General features: G+C 34.0%; 1 long non-coding RNA gene and 1 pseudogene across 4 annotated transcripts; one reads left to right on the top strand and one right to left on the bottom strand.

The window, feature by feature from the left end:
- Positions 1-2693: 2693 nt before the first annotated feature.
- LOC114386191 lies at positions 2694-8218 on the top strand (annotated as a pseudogene).
- Positions 8219-10436: 2218 nt separating this feature from the next.
- On the bottom strand, positions 10437-15951 carry LOC114387696. 4 transcript variants are annotated; one of them, XR_003661383.1, is made up of 7 exons: positions 15686-15950; positions 15388-15470; positions 12751-12804; positions 12328-12402; positions 12152-12226; positions 11922-12021; positions 10437-10660 (listed from the first exon to the last, which is right to left on the bottom strand). It is a non-coding gene; the product is annotated as an uncharacterized LOC114387696 (long non-coding RNA). The 4 variants fall into 4 exon arrangements; XR_003661384.1 differs by lacking the exon at positions 10437-10660 and adding an exon at positions 11387-11572 and having other exon boundaries at positions 12133-12226; positions 15686-15951; XR_003661381.1 differs by lacking the exon at positions 10437-10660 and adding an exon at positions 11390-11572 and having other exon boundaries at positions 15686-15949.
- Between the last annotated feature and the right edge of the window lie 1237 nt (positions 15952-17188).

Genomic DNA, 17188 nt, shown 5'->3' with positions numbered 1-17188 from the left:
AATGTGCTCCTTCTGCAACATTGAATCTACCTAGGCTTCAATTTCATGTTTATGAAAATGAGGGTAACGATAGGGGAAGACGTTCACAGGTCCAGAGTTTGGAAGGAGGTGTATATGGTGGTTGGTAAGGCGTGAAGGAGGCAAAAAGTGTGGTGTCTAAAACAGGGAAACAAATTTAGTGATGAGGGTATGAATTTTCGGAAGGTGAGTTGTGCTTTTTTGGGTTGAAGGGAGGTCTATAGGTATAATGTGAATATGAAAGTAGGCACTGCCTTCATCCTTACGAACCAAATGACGAAGTTGGGGTGGGGTGATGAGATAAAGAGAAGAGTCAGCATCGCCCTTCAACTCAACAATGCGTCCATCTTGGAAAAACTTTATAGATAAATCATTGTAGTCCGTCAACACATGGCCAAGGGATTTAAGCCATTGCACTCCCTATACGAGGTTTGCACCACATAGCGGCAAGACGTGGAGGTCAACGGTGAAAGTGACGTCCTAGACATATATCGGAATAGCTTCACATAGAAGGTGACAATCTAATTGATGTCCATCACCCACCACTACGCGAAGAGGGGTAGTGGCTAGAGGAGACAAGCCCAATTGGTTGACTAAATGCTCCTGAATGAAGCTGTGGGTACTACCCCCATTAACTAAGATCACCACCTTCTGTGGTGCAAGGTGGCCCAAAAGCGTGTGAAGGCTAATATGGGCCTGAGGTGGGTCATGAGAATTAGGTGGGTCAGGTAATGGGTTCATGGCAGGGTTATCTTCTGGAAAACCCTCATCATCTTCTGCAATCAAAAGAAAAGCCTTAGAGGCGCATTTGTGGCCGCGATGGAACTTTTCATTGCAATTGAAATAGAGGCCATGCTTTCACCGCAAGGCTAACTCCTAAGGAGACAGTCTCCTGATAGGTAGAGAGGAGAGTGGTTTTGACGATGTGGGTAGCAAAGGGGAGGAGGATGACGCCAGAGAAAACGAAGGAGGAGACAAGGTAGTGAAAGATGGAATTGGAGTAGGTTTGCCACGGAAGGAGCGTTGGCTGTCGAGAACCTTCTCCTCCTAGAGGCAGGCCAAGCGAGCGGCTTGTACCAACATTAGTGGTTGCAGGGCCTAAACTTCATGGAATCCTTGGGGTCAAGCCAAAAATGAAGCAACTCAAGAGGAATTGCGGTGGGAGATCGATGATTCGGTTCGCCAGGTCCTCAAACTAAGAAAGGTATGCTTAGACAGTGTTGTGTTGCGTTAATTTGAACAAAGCCCAGCTGGGTCCTCATACAGGGAAGGGGCAAAGCGAGTCTGAAGAGCTTAGAGAAATATTGGCCAAGACATGAGTTGACCATTACGGGTCATAAAAAAAACTCGAGAGTTTACGTAAACTAGTGAGAGTTACATAGACTCGACTTGTAGACTCGTAAGAGTTCACTTCATATAAAAATAATAACAAAATGTCTACAAATAACATACCAATTAAACATTTCAACAATATAATAAAGCAAAATAGTAAATCATAAATTTCATAATACTTAAATAACCAAGTCTAGTAATGCATCATTACTAGGTAATAACTTGTAGATATTATAGTAGTGGTAGATCATTCCCATCAAGGGTTTGATGTTATTAAAGGTGAGAATTTTTTTATTTGGGAACAACACACTAAATAAAAGTATGTTGAACACTAAACAAACATAAAACAATCCAAAATGACTTACATTTTGGTTTATTTTTTTTAACTTGCGGATTCGTTGACTTGGTGGTAAACTCGAGAGTCTACCGAGTTTAGTTAGAGTTTATAGAGTCTACCCAGAATCTACTAAAAAGAGAGTTTACCCACGAGTCAACTCACAGATGGTAAGTGGACTTGTAAACTCATAAGAGTTAGCGAGTTAACTCAAGAGTTTGATAACCAAGCGGGTCATCCATTAAAACCAAGTCAGGGCTCTACCTTCCATGTAGAAGGAAGCGATAGTTAGACACTCATGGTCAGGGGTTGAGTAATATTCAAAGAACTGATTTATCTTGAATATCCAACCCAGAGGGTCTGTACCATCAAACCTTGGAACTTCAAGCTTCATGTGATGAGAAGAAGAGGGCGAAACAGGTGGTGGAATGGCAGTAGAGGACGATGGGGAGTGGCTAGGGGATTCAGGGGTAGCGAGTTTGGAATGAGTTAGTCCAGCTTAAGGGTCATGGTGTGAAGTGTCTCATTGAGGGATAATTGATGGGTTGGTGATAGCATCCTCAAGTCTATCGAAATTCACCTTGGAACGAGTCAATTCCGCCATGGAAGATGGAAAATGAGAGCACCAAATTGTTAGTGCACGAGGATGATAACAAGCAAGAACCTGGCTTCGAGGGCTAGTAACCTCCAAAACTAAGGAAAAGAGAATATTAAGGTATTTTCATTGCCTTTGCCTTATTACAGAAATTCTATATTTATAGTGATATCATAAATAACATAATTTGTAATTTGGTGCTAACATAATCCTAACAAAATTAGTGGAAAAGCAAATGGCAGACCAAAACAGAAATATGCCAAACATGATTGCCAGCTCAACTTCCAACGGTTGTTCAGACATAGTCCTTGAGTTACCTAAGTGTGGTCAGCTTCCTCATGGACCTTCCTCTTGATCGTGGCTGAGGTTCATTCTTCCTATCAGAATCATAATTTATTTGTTTGGTAATGCAGTGGATGCGTCACATCAGGAGAGACAGTTATGTTGGAGACACAAAGTTTGGAAGTGTTTCTGAACAACATTAATTCAGGAAAAGTTGTGATTGTGTCTCTTTCTCCTCAGTTAAGGGCTTCTATTGCAATTCATTTTGGTATTTCTCCAATTCAGGTGACACTTTAGATATTGCTTTGGTCATAATATTTTCTTGGGTCAGATATATTTTTGGTTACTCTAAAATGTTTTTATTTTGGTTTTTGTCATTGTAATTATTTTTTATGATTTTAATCCCTCCAAAATCTAAAATCACTAGATTTATGGTTTGTTTGGTAGGAGAGAAAGTGGGAGGAAAGAAAACTCGTCTAACAAAACATTTTTGTCTGCTTGTTTGGAGAGAGAATGAAAGAAAAAATTGTTTTTGTAGATACAATAATTTAAAATTTTCCTTCCTATCATTTTATTTCCAATTCAAATTTTAAACCTTTTCTTCCTTCTCTATTTTCCTTCCATCCAACCAAACATACCATTAGTCCCTGTTGCTGACAGACTTTCTTTATATTTGGGAAGAAAAAAAAAGTCCAACCTTCTTGTTCCCCTGACTGTCAGCCAAACTCTTGGCATTACATGCTTTCAAAAAGCTGACAAGATTTTTTAAATCCTTGGGAGTGAAGGCAATTTTTTATAGAAGTTGCAGTAGAGATTTGACCCTTGTTGAATCTTGTGTGGAGTTCATCACAAGGTATATGACAGAAGCACTTGGTTGATGATGAGAAGACTAAATTAAGCCTACCTATAATTGCATTAGCCTGCCCAGGTATAGAAGTTAAACATATCAAGATCATAGTATTGGCAAATTGTCTATGAAACACAGAGACTTGGACGTTGGACATCACTTGACACATGAATAATGACTCGAAAAAAATCCAAAATATAAGAACTCAACAAAGTGAAGTGTATTAAAAATTATATAAGTTATCAATAAGCACATGTGTTGGGGTTAGAAGTTGAACTTGTGTAGAAATCTTGAAAAAATGATTTTTTTTTCTTTAGACTTTTGAAGTAGAAATGTAGATGTTGTGTACGTTGACGACTATGGTCTGTGTTTCTCATTAACATGGCTCTATGTTTCTGTTGTGATTGCTTCTTACTATTTCATTTTTTGTGTTAGAAATATAGGGTTGGGGACTAGAATTACTTTTCAATGTGCAGAATAGGTTACGGTTATTGATGTGAACATCTATGTGCAGATTGGGTATCCTATGCGAAAAAGCAAGTTGGATCCTTTGTTCTACCTTATATTTCATCAGTAAAGATTCTACAGGAAACGATTGGAGCTATCATAAAGAACTATGTGTGCCAAGAATTAGGACTTAGGTTGTGTATTAACTCCAAATTATAATTTGAGATGGAAAAAAACATACATTTACCTTGAAGTTGAGGGAGGTCACTTAATCTTTTGATGATTATGATGCCTCAACCGTTAGTCATATGATATATTTTGGCACAAAGCAATTTCCAGAGAGTTATATGCAGAGTAAAACACCTGAATGATTTTTTTAACTGGCCAAAAGAAGTTTATCGTGTCATTGTGATGCCTTGTTATGATAAAAAGCTTGAGGCTTCTAGGAATGACTTTGCTTCCCTATTTGGGTACCAAGTTGAAGGGCATGAGAGTGAAATTAACATGATTTCAGAGGTAGATTTAGTATTGAGAACTGGAGAAGTTTTGGAATTGATTCAGGTTATAAGTTTGATGCATTCCCTCTTTTTTTGTCATTTTTTTCTCACTTTTAACATAACTAATGTATGCTAATGAATGTTTGGGTTCAATCTTACAGTCAAAAGAAGTTGATTTTAAAAGCCTAGGTTTCTTCATCTTTACAAGAAAAACTAGTAATTAAGTGTAACATGTTCACTAAAAACAATCCTTTTGTAGTGAATCATTTATTAAGAAAAATAAATAAACTAAGAGACTCCTCTGGACAAAATGTATGAAACTAAGTAACTAACTTTTGCTTCCATTATCTAATTTCATGTGTTTGTAAAACAATGGTGTTCAAATGTAGTGTGGTGCTTTCAGGCTAATAAATATTAATGAAGAAGGATACATTTATGGGGTCCATAGAAGCTTTGGAGGTTATGCGGAAACAATTTTCCGATGTGCTGCTAAAAAACATTTTGGAAGACAGATTGATGACTACTTGACCTTTAGAAACATCAGGAATTCGGATTTTCTTACTCTGGAGGCAAGTTCTTGTGAACTTTATAACATTAGTTTTATGCTTGTGAGGAAGGTTGTTATCAGTATCTATTGTATGAATATCTGACTATTTAAGTATTTATCCATTATAACAAATTGGACAATTGGTGTTTAAGAACCATTCATTGATGACATAAATTTCCAAAGTAGTTTCTTGATGTGTGTCATTTAATTTCTCTCATCATTTCTTTGAAGTGAACATTCTTTCATGCGTAAGAGTCCATGATTATCCCTTCACCAACAATCTTTGCTTGTTGTTTATCATTCTTTCATCATGCAGTGCAATTTATGTTGCTTTGGTCCCTGAAAGAAAGTTTTCATCTATGCAAATTAGTTTTGATGGATGAAATTGTTTACACGTTGACAATTATAGAGCCTCTTCAAGGGACAAACCTAACATAAGTTGTCACTTTTTGGGATAAAATTATGTATTAACTCGAAGATAATATAGGGTTTTGTTGTGCCTTGTATAGCTAGAGTTTGTTTATCTGGGTATATATAATATAATGCCAAGCTATATAATGATGTAGATGTTGAGACTAATGTGTATGTCCAAGATTAAATTATCATGAAATCAATTCTAGTTTTTATAATAAAGTATTTTGTTTCTTTATCATATTTATATTGTTTGATAAAATAGTTATTTTGATAAATTCTTTGATTATGGTTAAAAATTTGTTATCATAACAGATTATGAAAAATGAGAAACATATCTTTTATAATTTTAATTTAAACTGATCTTGATATAAGATTATTGTGAATAACACATAATAATATGCATAGATCAATATATGTGAAAGTATTCATTGCATGAATATTAATAGGTTTTATTTATTAATTTACACATATAGATAATGAACACAGAGATGGGATCATTGAACTCAAATGAGGTTTTCTAATGGTTAATGTTACCTTAGACTATCAATAGGAAATTTTTTAGAAGAAATGTATTTTTTTTAACATGAGATTATCATAATAATTAATAAGTCATTTGTTATATTTTAATTTCGGGATACCCAATGTTTCAAAACACTAGTTGAATGGACATTAAATATGATTGAATACTTGTAGGATTAATGATTATTTAAGAAAGAATTCATCTACTCTAGGTAATGAGTTTGAACTTATAATAAAATTAAGATCTTAGCCAAGACAATTGATTGAAAGAAAAAGTAAGTTTCTTAAGTCATTCATGGTAAGTTAACTTATTAGAGTTTAACAATTATACCACACTCTAGAGTTAACTCTATGCTATATTGATGGAAAAAGATTATATCGTTCTTCTAATGGTTCTTGAGAGTTAAGGATGTAAGGAGTGTTGCTAGATGCCTATCTTGACAATTGAAGAACTTTCATGCTTGAGGAATTGATATGCAGGTATTTATTTATAGCATAATTTTATTGTGATAGTATTTTTTTGAACCAAAATAGATCCTTTATTCCCCTGTACATGTTATGAACACAAGTTTTCTATTAGTAGATTTAATGGGCTATTAGTTTTCATTATTCCATCTAGATTTATTTTTCAAAATTAGGTTTTTTGGTCTGGGATTATTTATTTTATTTGTTTGGATTCTCATTCTGGCTCAAAATAGGATTATTTCATTAGGATGTTTTGCTATGTTGGGTCTACAAATAAATCGTAGGTATAAACAATTGAGTCACTTTTTGCTTAGTAATAATAGATATTATATTTCTTGTTACATTGGGAGAGTTGCTGAATCCTAATGAAAGAGAGTACCCTGCCAAAGCCTATAGGACATAGAGGAGTACCTTTGCTTACCGTTCTACATATTGTCTCTGTTATGGATTAATAATGTTGAAATTTGCTCTCTGTTATGGATTACAGAACCTTGTTAACATTGTACAAAAACTTAAAACTGGAAAATGTGATTATCATTTCTTAGAAATCATGGCATGCCCTTCAAGTACCGTGTTTTCCCTATATTTGAGATTACAGAACCTTGTTAACATTGTACAAAAACTTAAAACTGGAAAATGTGATTATCATTTCTTAGAAATCATGGCATGCCCTTCAGGTACCGTGTTTTCCCTATATTTGAGATTTTATTTATTTGTTGGTTTTTGTCATCAATATTTTTTCATGAAGCCCATAAAGTTGGTAGGTATTGAACTGGAAAGGAATGTTTATTGGTTCAAGTTGCTTAAATGGGGGAGGTCAAACTAAACCAAATTCAAGGCTATCTCCAAATGAACTGAGTCAATTGTTAGAATCAAAATACATGGAAAATGTAAGTAGTATTATCTTAGAGAGGTTAAAAAAGTCATCTAAATTGTGCTTACACCTAAATATAGGGATGTGTTGAAAGTCCCACATAACAGGTAGCTGTGGGCAAAAGGAAGACATGTTGAAATCCTACATTAATTAAAGATAGTCTTAAGGTGGATTATATAAGAGAAATAATTTTCACCTTACAAGTTGGTTTTATAGGATCGAGTTAGACCCAAAATGACAAGAAAAGCTAATATTATTAAAGATATCACAAAAACATTTTTCACTAATGTCTCACATTGTTTCTTGTTTTTAAAAGAATCAAGATACTTCTTGTAGTTTCTCAGCCAGCATCCTTTCTCCTTACAGAAGAAACACTTAGCATCACTTTGGTTATTCTTGGCCTTGTTGTGCATGGGTTTGGTCACACCACCCTTAGATTTTGTGGGGCAAAGCGGATATTGGCAAAAACAAGCCCTTGGTTGCTTGGTCAGTAGTTTGTTCTCCGAAAAAAGAAAGGGGTTTAGGCCTTTTTAATCTCAAGGACTGGAATCTTGCGCTTCTTTCTCGTATCCTGTGGGACTTTCATTGTAAGAAAGATTCTCTATGGGTTCAGTGGGTTCACCGTTACAATTCTAGAGGGAGCGATGTGTGGAATTACAATACTTCTTCATCAGATTTAGTTTTGACAAAGAAAATCATTCACATAAGGGACTTTATTATCTCCAAAGAGCTAAGTACGGAAGAGGCCAAAAAGAGGATTCAATCTTGGAGCACCAATGAACAATTGCTTGTCGGCAAAGTTTATGAATACATTAGAGGTGTCAAGCCTACTGTTAGTTGATGTTCAGTTATATGGAACTCAGCAATCCCCCCTAAGATGTCTTTCATTCTATGGGTTGTTAAAAGGAACCGGTTGCTTACTCTTGACAAAGCTGCTTTTTTGAAGAAGGGTTCCCTCTGCCCTTTATGTTCAAATGAGACTGAGTCAAATGCTCATTTGTTCTTTTCTTGCAGGAAATCTCTCCAAGTTTGGGTTCACATTCATGATTTGGCTCCTTTTCGCAGGTGTTTCACTTCTTTGCAGCGCATTACTGACTCTTTAATTAGGGGCAGATCCACATCAGGTGTTCAAGGAAAATTTCGTTGTCTGGCTATAGCAATTACAGTCTACTGCATCTGGCTGTCTAGGAAAAAACTGATTTGAAGATTATCAATTTTTTGTAGTAGAGGTTATTAGTAAGATTAAGTTTCTTTTGTATAGACAAGCGCACCTGTTGCATTTGTTTTAGCATCTTGATATAGGCCTTCTTGTATTAGGGAGGCTTTTGATTTTCTCTAACTGCGGGGTATGCCCCGTTTATTGTTGTATCATTTTGGGTTTAATATAATTTACAATTTTCCTAAAAAAAAAGAGGCTTCCTTTTTGGTCTATATTTTCCCTTGCCTTTCTTCTTGGAGTTCTTGCCAACAACAATGGTAGCTTCCTTTTCTTTGTATAGGCGATTTGATTCTCATAATCAATCAACAAATTCAACATCTCATGCAAATCTTAGTTCATTTTGTTCATGTTGAAATTCACGATTAATTGTGAAAAAGTATCAGGGAAAGACCGCAGAATCAAGTCTTGAGAAAGCTCTTTCCCAAGTTTGCATTTTGACTTCTGAAGTTGCTCTATTATTAGATCAATCATCTTAAGGACGTGTGGTCCAACTTGAGCATTTACAGGCATTGTGAACTTGAACAAAGTCTTAGATATATAGTATTTTGCAGTCTTGCTCTAACTACCATACATCTTCTTAAGATGTTTGATGGTTTCTTGTGGATCCATATCCTCATGTTGCCTATGGAGTTTCAAAATCATTGATGCCAAAATAATGAATTTGTCAATAAGGGAGTGTTCCACATACTTCTTATAAGTATTGGTTGCCTATTTAGGTCAAGTGCTTCAATAACATGCTTATCAATGTGTCAATAAGCTTCTCGTGTATGAGAACACTTTTCAAATTGCGATATCAGTCATCATAATTGACTCCAACCAATTTATGAGATTCAAGTATTCCACGGAGTAAAAGTAAAGACATACTATCAATCAATCATGCAGTAAAACACAATTATGTTAGAACATATTTTCACATTTAAAAAGAAGACAAAAGAGTTACAAAATTAATAAAAATATTAATTAAAATCATGAATGAACTACTTGGTTGCCAAGTCATTTCTCATACATATTTTAAGGAAGAGAAATTGTATCATATACACTTTAAAGATTATCATACCTCATAAGTTCTTGGTTGTTAGATTAATACTATTGAAATCTATGAATTAAATGTAACACTATCATGAGTAGTCAAAATGTTTAGTATAAAAAATAATTTCGAAAATTACATCTCATGCTATAATTAATTATTAATTATAAGTTTCCTTTCTATCAGGTTGCTTCTTCTTATTATTAACCATTAATTATATATTAAAAATGTGTCATATACACATCTCACGACACTATTACAAATGAAGCCTTTTAAGTCGATTCTGCAAGACATTTTACGACAGTTTTGAACCGTCATAACACAGTGTAGTAAAATGTGCCAACATGTACAACGACGGTTTTAGAATCGTCTTTATAAATTGGAATTTCTAAGACAGTTATTCTGACAACCGTCTTAGAATGTGTCGTTTGTTAAAGACGGTTTTTGGTTTTTAACCGTTGTAGTAGGCCAACTTTCTAAGACGATTCTACGAATAATCGTTTTAGAAAATTAGACATACTAAGACGGTTTTTCCAATAACCGTCTTAGTATGTCATTTGTGTGTAAGACTTTCTAATTCGTAGCAAAATACCAGGTTATCTACAAATGTCAACTAAAACTACAACACTGCATTAGGTTAAATAATTTTCCAAGCAACAGTTTTAACAAAACAATGTGAATGAAAAACAATCAACCTTCAACGTGCATGTTGGGTTTGTGGGTCTGGTTCAACCCGTGTCCGGTGGCTTAAAATCAATATGTTCTTCCTTTATAAGGATGGGGTAGATGGAACTACTTTTGAATCTAGAATGAGTATTAGTAACATATGTGGTTTAATAGAAATTACAATACAATTCGACACTAGTGTTATGTTTCTTACATAATTTTTACATATATACTATTAATTTCTTAAAATTTAAAAATTTAAATACTATATATGTCATATAGTGGTCCTAGTAATAATTTATTGAGGTTGAGGGAGTGATGCACTAATATAAAGCAATACGAATCACAAGACATATCCCAAAAAAGAAATTGCAAGTGCTAAGTAAATTAAAGAAGTAAGGTTCATCTGCAAATCATTCATGCTAAAATTGATTATTATTGTTATACACTTGGTGAAAGTAAGGTTCCTCTGCAAATCATTCCTGCACCGCTCACGCAACCCCCCCCCCCCAACTCCAACTTCACTCATGTTCCTCGATCTCCTTTTCCCTTCTAATATTTGTGCCTCCCAAACACCCTGAGGACAACCATTAAGTTTCAGATTAAGTGTTTTTCAAATTAGAACTATGCTACAACATTTTTGGATCACTAGGCTATTTTGGAAATTGTCAAAACTTTCATGTACAGATCACAAGCTACATAAAATGGCAATAACATCCCTAAAACACAATATGTATTTTCTTCAGTAATACTATCAAAAATGACAAAAAAGATCAGTGCATTTCTTGTGGATTGCCGTTAATTTTAGGCATAAAACATGCGACAGTTTTTCAATTCATTATGTTCTGGTTTGGCATAACCATAGATGATAACTCTCAATCAGACACTGAAATCTAACATCAGAAGTTCATATGATTTCTCTCTCTCTCTCTCTCTCTCTTTATATATATATATATATATATATATATATATATATATATATATATATATATATCCATTGCTTAACATTTGAATTTTCAATCACACAAAGTTTGGACTGACTCACCCAAGCAAACTAGCATTTCCTGGAACAAATGAACTTCCCACACCACAACTGGTATCTATTGCATTTGTCTTTAAGAAAAAATAAAAGAACACTAGCATCACATTAGATTATCATCTTCATAATACATTAGTCTATATAATGATGCTTTCTCAATATGAGAGTTTTGTTCTAATATAAGATCTTTTTAATTAAAATTTGAACAAGATTATCAGAGGTGAAGTCTAAGAGATAGGCATGTACACACACACACACAAACATATAAATCCAGCCTGCATAACTAATTTCTTCTAAAAGATATTATACATTACACGCTGGCTGATTTAGGAACCATGATAAGCATCAGAATAATAGCCAAAAACAATTTCAGAGTATACTTTTTCATAATGTTGCTTTGCTATCTGCAAAAATTGATCAACAGCTAGAAATGCCTTAGTTCTAACATCACTGTTTAAACAATGAAAAGAACAACATGCAACCATTGTCTCAATAAATGACCAAATAACCAGCAGTACAAAAAAACGATCTCTATTTAGAATATAAACACAAGAAACAAAAAACAAAGCATCACATAGCACATGTATAAATATATATACAAAAGAAGATCCACGTGAGCATATCAATATATAATAAATAGGGAAAAAAAGGAATCAAACAACAATGAATTACAGTACAAAAAAGATGAATCAACCCCCTAAAAATACTAATTAATGGGGTAAGTTAAGTCACTGAAATATTCCTAATCTTCACATAGTAAAGGAATTACAAGGAATACAAGCTCATAGTGAGATATAACCTGTTAGGATCAATTGTGAGCACAACAACATTAGGAAGAATCCGAGTTGCAACTTCAGTGATGTCATAGTAGGAACTGGTGGCGCATAAAGCCATAATTCCTGAATGATAAAAATTCAAAATTACGTAAAAGAATGTTGGAGGAAAAGTGTAACAATGAAGAAGAGTTATGTTGGAGGAAAAGTGTAACAATGAAGAAGAGTTATAGATACATGTGTATGGTTCTGATACCTGCTCCTCTAGCAGGTGGAAAAGTATCACGTAATGCACGAATTGTAAATGCATTAATCAAAACTCTTTTATTGTCTGCAAAATAGCTTCCAAGTTATTTCACCAAAGAAAAATATGCTAACATTATTAAATAAAGCACATCACACTTTGAATTTCAGAGCACATTTGGAACATACTCCTTCATTTAAGTAACTTCCAATATTGCCTAATAATATGGTAGTATTTGTTCTAATTGCTGGCTCTTCATCAACCTACAAAAAATTGCAAATGGTATACATTTGATATATGGAAAACCATGAAAGCATGAACATAAAAAAAATAAAATAATAGAAATAAAAATGCAGATTTTTTCCCTAAATAAAATGCTTGCATACCAATCAAATTGGCAGTCAGGTTATCAGTAAATTTTGAGAGATAAGAGATGTGAACAACATATGCTTCAAAAAAGGATCTATGTACTAATCAATACATTATAGAATTTTAATGGGACACTTCAAATTTTTGTGTCTCCCATATAGGTCTCTCATGTCCAAGATTCATAGAAACAGTCTAAAACACTATTTTAAGCAAAAGGGAAAAAGAGTTGGTTGAGGAAGTACCTGCAACTTTGACAAATACTTCAATAATGACCCTGACATTGTCCTTTGAGACAACTACAATTATGAAACAAACCACATTTTAACAAACAATTGTGCAGTGAAGTTTCACCAAATAAATATGCTATAAAATTTGGGAAAGGAGGAGGAAAAAAATAAAGAAAAGGAACAGCACAGGAAACAAGCTCTAAAAAGTACATGATACTTTAAGAGTCAATCAGAATTTGTTGACCATTTAATATTACAAATATCAATGTAATGTAAACTATGCATCTCATTGAAGGTATGATGAACAGAAAAGCTAAATTATGTTAACTAATTTGTTATTTTAATTTCTAAAGTACTTTGTTATTTGACCTGGTATCTCCTATTTTTCTCTATAAGAGAGAAATGGAATCTTTCAGAGCAGAATGCAAACAAGTTTGTGACAGCAGTGTTAGCTGGGAAAGTGGCACTAACAGCAGTGCAGTTATTATGGGTGAACTTGATCATGGACACATTAGGTGCTTTGGCTTGGCCTAGAACCTATGCTACGAAATGCCTACACAAAGGTTGCTCCATTTGTTCTTCAATTGATCCAAGAAGGAGTGGCACTAAACACTACTGGTAGTGTGCACAAGTCCAATAAATGAGGTTCTGAATTTGAGTTTCAGGTAGTGCCACAAAGAAAGCAATCCTATCTTGGGCTGTATTGGAATTGAACATGGAGATGGAGAAATTGACAAGAAGTTATTCCATCTAGACAAATCCAGGTCCTGAATAACACCACCACTACTATTTTTGCCACTGATATCAACAACAAAAGGTGGCAATTGACCAGAGAGACAGTTATAGCTCAATTCAAGAACCAGCAAGTGATTCACCAATGACAAAAAGTGGTGTTGGAGAGTACCAAACAATCTATTATGGGAGAGATTAAGCTGAAAGAGAGAACGGAGTTTTGTGAGAAAGGGGGAGATGGAGCCAGTGAGACCTGTAGATGGTAGAAACAAGGTTTTCTAGTAGCTATTACCTATTTTGTTGTTAAGATGTTGGTTTCACTGTTTAAGTGGGTTGGTCAGCAAATGTATATCTAATAGCTATTAACTATTTTGTCGTTAACATCTATTTCACATTACTAATTTTTGATTCATAACTCTTTGTTGTTTGTCCATGTGGATGAAATCATTGATTATGTGGTGGACCAGGCAAGAGTACATTCTCATCGAACTGCATCAAAATTAGTTCTTCAACTGTCATTTTTGTTAATGATATGCAACCTGGTCGTTGTTGCATATAATGTTCTCACTTAGCCAAACTTTCTTGTACTGCATCTCCTTTTATGTTCAGAAGGTTTTCAACTACCTAAGAGAGTTGATGAAGAGGAAACAAAGAGAAGATAGGTGGAGCTCAACTTTTAGTTTTATTTGCTATCTAGCTAGTCACAGCTGAATTGATTTGTTTGTATTTTTGGAAAATATTCTACAAGTTGGAGTATGAGCAAAATCGGGATATGAATTCACGAATTCAAGAATTGGAAGCTTCTCTTGGTTCTTTAGATAAAGATTTAAAACATGGACATCACATAGAGGCTGCAGCGAAGTTAGCAGCTGAGAATGTTACGGAATAGATTAATCAATTTAAGGAAGAAGCTAAAGGTATATTTGGTGTAACCTGTTTTTTTGGATTTCCTATCTGTTTATTCCCCTTGTGGATTTGGGGTGTTATTGGGTTGAAAGCTTGGTTATCTGGGTAGTCCTTTGCTGTTTTGCAATTTGAAATTGATGGGAACACAGATCCACCATTACTTCAAGACTGGAAATCAAAGTCATAAGATTGTGAAAAGGAAATCCAAGACTGGAAGAAGAAAGCTTCTGCAGCCACATCATACATATCGAAACTTAATGGTCTGATACACTCTAAGGTTAGATGGGCACAGTTCTTCTCTCTTGTGTAACTTACACTTCATAATAGATAGGCAACATCTTTTGACTTTCATAAACTAAAAATGGCAGTAAAAGATAGGCGAGAGTCAGGCATGGGTCAAATTTAGGAATAGCTTAAAGCAACAAATTGATGCCTTCATATCTAAGATTGAAAGAACAACACAAAATTTGATGGCATTGGACCAAAATGAACCTCTGCTAGAAAAAGAAAGAGTTGTAACTGAAGACTTTGAAGCTGTCAGCAAACAGGAGAGGGAAAAAAGACACAGATTCAATGACGTTAAGCACAAAAGTTCAAGCTATTTTTTATCTGCCTCAGGCAACCACACTGTACAACAGACAACAGGATTTGAAAATAAATTAAACATTATTTGAAGAGAAGGTCCGTGAGGCAACAAAAGTTAATTTTGTCTCTCTTCCTCTCTCTCATGGGTCTCCGAATCAAACTAAATTATATACACCTTTTTGGTTTATAAGACAACAACCCTTTAAAACTATGTTTTACTCTGATTTCCCTCGAGGTCTTCAAGACGAATGATTAATACATGTTGATTAAAGATAAAATAACTCAATATTATTATTACAAGTACTCAGGCAAACATGCTACAACGGCCCTCCTACTCTAATATGCCCTCATTATCAATATCACTACAGAAATTGCATTACATTCACAATCAAGTCTCAATAGTACCAGAAAAGTATGTTATAATCTTACCAAGTAAAAAGGTTGGTACAATCTTCTACAAAGCAGTGAGGTACTTAAGCAACTAGGAAGCGGCTGACCAAGGATACCATAACCTGAAATAATGTAACAAGATGAAATATCTAAAGATTCAACTCATGAACTAGTGTTAGTATGACTATAACTCGAAGCTTTAACAGGGAAAATAAGAAGCGGATTAAGTAAAAGCCAATGACTGATTCTTAGAATCATACCATTAGTACATTGCCATACAGCATAACAATTTCATGGTATGAAAATGGTATACAACTTCCATAAATAAAAATATTACCAGTCCAAAAACAATTTCAATTTTGTACTTTGAACCTTCTTTGATACCCTCTCAATTGTCCAACCTGAAATGCATATCAAATTGACAAATAACAATAGAAAAAACTTCAAATAACAATAGAGTTCAAATCACAGTTGAAGAACTAATTGTTTGCAAAGCAAAGACGACAACAAGAAAAATAACTAATTGTTAATGCCATGAGTGTTGTTTCTGTTTCTGTTTTTTTTGGTCATGTACCGACCTTGCTGCCACTCGTGGTTTATGTATCCTAGGATTTATCAACTAACATAATAAGGTAAAATAAGAATTGTGCAAGTGGCTGGAGTGAAAACGCATCATTACAACAATATCTAAGGTGAAAGTTAGTGCCACATGGCAAATAATGTCACCACATACATAATTTTAAAAGGTTGTGTCTTTTTTAATAAAGAGAGGCAACTTACAAAATGAGCCACAACACTGATATTTTCAGCCAATGACTGTAGCAATTTTTGCTTTGCACACCAATAAAAATTGCCGAAGCTTTACAAGAGAGGAAGAATAGTCTATCAGCCATACGCACAAATGAATCAATTCAAGAAACAATATTGTACCACAATAAAAGAATGTTAAACTCAATGTATGATGAAAAACTATATTTTTTCTATAGGTTGTGTTTTCAAGAATTAAAATATGATTATCTTCCTCCTGGAGATAGAGTGAAAGCCAGAAATGGTCATAATTGATCCTTTCCAACTATTGCCACCGATAATAGAAATTAATTATGTTTTGTCATGCTTAGGTGATTATACTGTGATTAGAATTTATAAGTTAGAACAACATCATTGTTAAGTTGTGTCATAAATCGTAATAGTTATCAACTTCTGGGTATAGCTGAGATAGTTATGTTAACAGAAATAGCTGGGTTGATAGTGCATGTGCTATTGCTTATTTACTTGGTTCAAAATCAGAATACAGGCCATCTTTTCCCTAGTATCAATATACAAACCACCTTTCCAAAAATAAAAAAATTACTTTATGCCAAAGAAGCAGTTAGAAAGAAGTTCAAGCAAATGACCATAGGGAATAAATAGATTCATCAAGTAAATTCCTAATAAGTAAAAGTAGAATGAGAAACTTTTCACACTTTCATAGTGTCAATAGAATTGATAGAAAATTCCAAAATAAGAAAAAATTGAACACAACTTGGTCTTGGACTTGTTAAACCTGTGCAATTTTTCATCTTTATTATTATATTATTTCTTAAATGATTTCCCCCTTATATTGTAAGAAAATTCCAAAATTATAAAAATGAAATAAGTGATTTCATCATAATTAAGGAAGTTTCTAGTTTTTTCGTCAAAGTGGTTGCTAAGACATTGCTTATAGCAAATTGTCATAGTAAATAACCAACAAACTCACAAGCTGTTACATCAGAAATAGAATTAGCAGTTATTCAAATCTTCAAAGTTGTTACATCACTGTTAATTTAAAAGTCAGCTACCGCAACCAAATCCCGTTTCA

This window comes from Glycine soja, chromosome 15 (assembly GCF_004193775.1).
Source record: "Glycine soja cultivar W05 chromosome 15, ASM419377v2, whole genome shotgun sequence".
NCBI lineage: Eukaryota > Viridiplantae > Streptophyta > Magnoliopsida > Fabales > Fabaceae > Glycine > Glycine soja.
This window is presented reverse-complemented; position numbering and strand designations above follow the sequence as displayed.